This window comes from Octopus bimaculoides, chromosome 12 (assembly GCF_001194135.2).
Source record: "Octopus bimaculoides isolate UCB-OBI-ISO-001 chromosome 12, ASM119413v2, whole genome shotgun sequence".
In the NCBI taxonomy this organism is placed as follows: Eukaryota; Metazoa; Mollusca; class Cephalopoda; order Octopoda; family Octopodidae; genus Octopus; species Octopus bimaculoides.
The window spans coordinates 21,709,198-21,714,788 of NC_068992.1; positions in this window are offsets into that span (position 1 = coordinate 21,709,198).

A 5,591-nucleotide genomic window follows, 5' to 3' on the forward strand; every position below is an offset into this window, starting at 1 on the left:
CGCTAAGTATTTTGCCCGGCGTGTTAACGATTCTGCCAGCTCGCCGCCTTAATAATAATAATAATAATAATAATGATGATGATGATGTTTTATTTGTCACAAAAGTACTTGAAGGGGATATTACAAGAATATTTTTTTTTAAAGGTGTTTAGCAGAATCCATTATGGAAAAGACAAAATTGGTAAATAGGGAGAGGAAGCAACAGAATATAATAATAATGATAATAATAATAATAATAATATAAACATCACAAAGTGATAAGTGCAGAATTTGTGGACAAAATAGTGAAACCGTATGGCATTTTACCAGTCAAAATACGCCACTAGCCCAGAAAGAATATAAGAGACGTCATGACAACATAGCAAGGATTGTCTATTGGATTCTTTGCAACAAGTATGGACTTGACAGAGCAAAAAAGTGGTACGAATATAAACCCGAAGGCATCATCGAAAATGATAATGCAAAAATCCTATGGGATTTTATGATTCAGTGCGACCATGAGATAAAGAATAGGAAACCAGACATAGTGTTAATTGAGAAAGAAAGCAAACGATGCTGGATCATAGATATAGCATGCCCAGCTGACAACAATGTATTCGATAAGGAAGAAAGAAAAGTTGATAGATATGGCAGGTTAGCTTGGGAGGTTAAGCAGTTGTGGTCGATGAAAAGTAGTACCAATAATTGTCGGAGCCCTGGGAATTGTGAGTAAAAAAAGTACATGGAACAAATAGGGACTGCAATAAAGATAGAACACTTGCAGAAAATAGCACTGCTTGAAACCGCTCGAATACTCCAAATGGTGTTCGAAAAATAAGGGGTGTTGCCTTAGTTCACTGGTAGTGAACAGCTGACACCGTAGTATATCTCCAGCGTCAGCAGCTGTGCAAAGACAATATAATAATAATAATAATAATAATAATAATAATAATAATCCTTTCTACTGTAGGCACAAGGCCTGAAATTTTGGGAATGGTAAGTCGATTACATCGACCCAGTATCCAACTGGTACTTAATTTATCGACCCCGAAAGGATGATAGGCAAAGTCGACCTCGGCGGAATTTTGAACTCAGAACGTAGAGACGGGCGAAATACCGCTAAGCATTTCGTTCAGTGTGCTAACGATTCTGCCAGCTCGCCGCTTCAATAATAATAATAATGATAATGATAATGATAATAATAATAATAATAGTAGTCGTCGTCGTCGTCATCATCTGTCACAAAGGTACTTGAAGGGGATATTACTAGAATAAATTTCAAAACAGTGTCTTTACCAGAATTCATTATGAAAAAGACAAAATAGGTAAATAGGAAGAGAAAGCAACAGAATATAATAATAATAATAATGCTTTATTATTGCCACAAAGGTGACGGATGGAGTAGCATTACTAAGAATGCAATAAAAACTTTCAAATTACAAAATTTCAATTTAGTAAAAAAACATCCTACAAAAATGTCTCCCATGTAAAATGAGAGAATATTATACATGAAAAAAAGTTTTTTCTTCTATATACAAGGCATATCATAAATACAAAAAAAGTATCTAAAACCATTTGTTAATGTTGTTTTTTTGCTTCGCTTTGTTTGTTTTTATTGTTTTTTTCTTATTTTCTTTGTCTCTCTCCTTCAAGCTACGAACTCTCTACCAGCAAATAAACTTCTGAAAACTGATAAAACAACTACATACCTACCTATTACTCTACTAACTGTTCACTCAACACGCCATCTTTTAACTATTATTCAATCAAAAATAGCAGCCAGATCGTCCCTTAAATCACACCCACCGTCTTCAATGTGATACTACATCGGATAATGTAGTCCTAGATATATTACATATAAAAAAATAGATGTGTGTATATATATATATATATATATATATATATGAGAAATGGAAAAAGGATGTGTTGCCACTGATGAAATGCTTTGCCTCATAGGGTTGCTCGATTAATGCTGACCTGGGGCTAATAAGCAGTAATAACACAAGGCTTGTATTCTCTTGCTTCTCTAAAATACACAAGCAGCTCCTAACTTCGATGTATCAATATTATCAAGGCTACAAGTAAAACCTAGAATTCAAGAAAAACTCCCTAGTGTTAAAACTTATTTTCTTCTTTCTCTTTGATGAAGGACGATTTTCAGAAACGTTCGCTTTTTGTTGTTTTTTTTTACTCTCCGTGACAAATCAAATCACTGTTATATATTATCATTTCACCTCCGAAATTTTGTCAAAGATATAATTCGGATATCATCTTGAATAAATCCGAGAAAATTATCGACTATCTGACTGGATTGGCAACAGTTAATTGATAAGAGTTCGTAGGAAAGATCTTTTAAGCTCAACTTGAATTGCCATGAGAAGGGAAAGTATCAAAGATATAACCTCTACTTAAATTTCTTATCCAGCTAGTACTTTCATAAAATCCATTCTTTCCATCTTCATTACGTTGTCGTCAATAACGAAATTTAAAACTGTTCTAAACGCTAAAATCTTCACCTCTGAACCTCTCCAAAATTCTCGAATATAATGCGAGTCCCTCTCACACACGCAAATACACATACACTTTTTTAACCTATATTTAATTCTATTATCTTTTTATCTTTTATACTTCAATATATGCTGTCCGCCACAAGTACGACTTGGATGTATAACATTTCTCTCATTATACACACTTTAAATACTTTGAGTTTATTTTACTGCTTTCCACATTGGCCCAATCAACGGATGGTCACCGGATTCTTTGATAATCAAGACGATCAATACACCGGAGATCAATACGATTTCAGATAATAAATCAGATTTTTAAAATAGAAACTAAGATTGAACGGTTATAAAGTAACCTCTGCGCAGTCGTTCGACCCGCGACAAATAGAAACTAAAAGTTCCAAAGCCAACACCCACTGTTTTAGAAAAAGAAAAGGACGTACTAAATAAAGTAGTCCTCTATACACAATGTATGTATAAAATGATTGAAATCTTTATTTCCTTTTATGTTTCCAGAAACGTAACAGTTTTTGTTTGTCTTTTTAGTAGAATCTTCGCTCAGTCTTTTTCCCATTTGGGAAGAAAAGACGTGTATGTCCCCCCCCCCGCCCCATGACGTTCCAGAACGACGTAGCTGATTCCGAGAGAGAAGAATCGATCCCAATACTAGACCAGTATTTTATATATCGACCTCAAAGTATGAAAGTAACGTTGACCTTGATGGGTTTTGAACTCAAAGTGCAGAGCCGGAACAAATACTGCAAAGTATTCTAGCCGACACTTTAAAGACTCTGTCCGTTCACAAATGACGTAGACACCTTTCGTTTTAGGTCTGCCGGAGCAGAGCCGACGTTGGCAGAATAACACTTGATACTGTGATAATACAATGTATTCACTGCCACCAATTCATATTTAGTAGATGCTGAGTTCAAATCTTATCTTTGGCAAACAATTCATCACCATCAACCCTTGGACATCACTGTCTCGAATCTTAAGACCCATAGGGCCGGTTGTCCGGTTTCCGGTTTCCAAGGCGTATAAGGGACCGAGATCGCAACCTTCTTCCTGAATGGGATGCTAATCCCATTCGCAGGGTCATTCATTTACAGCCGAATGGACTGGAGCAATGTGAAATGAAGTGTTTTTTTTCAAGAAAATAAAGCATCGCCCGATCCGGAAATGGAAACCAAGGTCTTTCGATCACGAGTGCAACGCCCTAACCGCTAGGTCACGCGCCTTCACAATCCTGTAGTAAAGAAAAGTAGTTGCAACAAAAGCAGTAACAACAAATAACATATTCAGGGCTAATATTTTGATATAAACTATATCTGATCTATGCATCAATTTGAGACAGAAAAAAAAACCCCACGTGATCACTGATGAGACTCGAACTACAAATCTATTGCTGAGTAAGTGTCCATGTTATTGATGACACTACAAATTTATACTATAAATGGGTTGTGTTTTTTTTTTTTTAATTTATTTCAACTGAACGGTTTTATCTCCACGAGTATCTCACTTGTTTCATAGATAAATCGTTAGTCACTTAACACATGACGGACAGGTCATACAATTTGTCTGGGCATAAGTCTCATAGCCAACACTAAAACTAGGTACAACACCTTTCCATGTTATATACTAGTAGAAGTCTAGAGAAAATCTTTCTGCAATATCCCACAAATGTACAACAAAGAGGTAAATGTCTGGCTACAAGAAATTCCTAAGTGGTACTTCTTTGGCAAGAGACGTTCCATCTGAGACCATGCTTGATGACAATAACATCGTCACGGAGTTACATTAGCCATTAAAAACATATACACAGCAATCTTCTTTTATTTTTTACTTGTTTCAGTTTTGAACAGCGGCCATGCTGGGGCACGGCCTTGAAGGGTTTTAATGGACTCCAGCACGTCTTTTATTTTTAAGTCTGATACCTACTCTATCGGGTCTCTTTTCGTCGAATCGTAATTTATAGGGACGCGAACAAACCAACACTGGTTATCAAACGGTGAAGAAACGCGCGCGCGTGCGCACGGCGGTCTTCTACCAAATTCACTCACAAGACATTGATCGACCCGTGGTGCTTGCCCAAGGGTGCCGCACAGTAGTTGTAAAGAGAGCTTTTTAACCCACGCTTACGTCTGCGCCTACGCTTATTTTTTTATACTTTTTTTTTTGCTTGATTATTATTTTTGAATAATATATCCGTTTGATATCAAAATCTTTCATTGTATATCAAACAGTCTAATCAATAACACTCTACTTCACATTATGTCCTGCATCTCTTTCGTGAGATATGGAGAAGTACATAATATCAGGTTACAGAAATATACAATAAAAGGTTTTGAAGATCTAACAAAGATGTCGTGGCATCTAGATACCACCATTTCTATCTTCTTCAAACTACTTCCACCCACCCCTACATAACGCAGGGTAGTCATGTATCGCCTCTATTGCATGACAACTGGGCTTGTTCCTCTGTCTTACTTTAGCCTCTTGACACCTGGCATGCAACTACCTCCACCTCTCAAAAATCACACACACACATAGTCGGGGGGACCGTCTCCTGTTCTCTTGTCTTGCAAGTTATCTGACGACCTCACTAGTCCCAATGGCAGAAAACAAAGCACCCAGTACACACTGTAAAGTGGTTGGTGTTAGGAAGGGCATCAAGCCATACAAACCATCTAACACCCGAGCACAATGCGGTCCTCAGACTCATCAGGTCCTGTCAAACCGTTCAACCTATTCTAGACATGTTTTCACAGAAGATTGAAAATGAAAGACACCGCTTGCATGACAGTGACACTTGTTTACATCTATCATGCAATATCGAGGCAAGGAGACAGCAACACACACACACACACCACATCTATCAAATCCACTCACAAGGCTTTGGTTGGCCTGGGGCTCGAGTAAAAGACACTTGCCCAGAGTGGGGCTGAACTTAAAACCACTTGGTTGGGAAGCAAACTTCTTACCACACAACACCTGTGTGTGTGTGGGGGGGTTTCTTTCCTTTGAGTAACGCAGGTGAGATAATTTAATCAAACAGCCAGGCTAGCATCATCATAAGACAGAAACTGAGTGAGACACAATAAAACACAA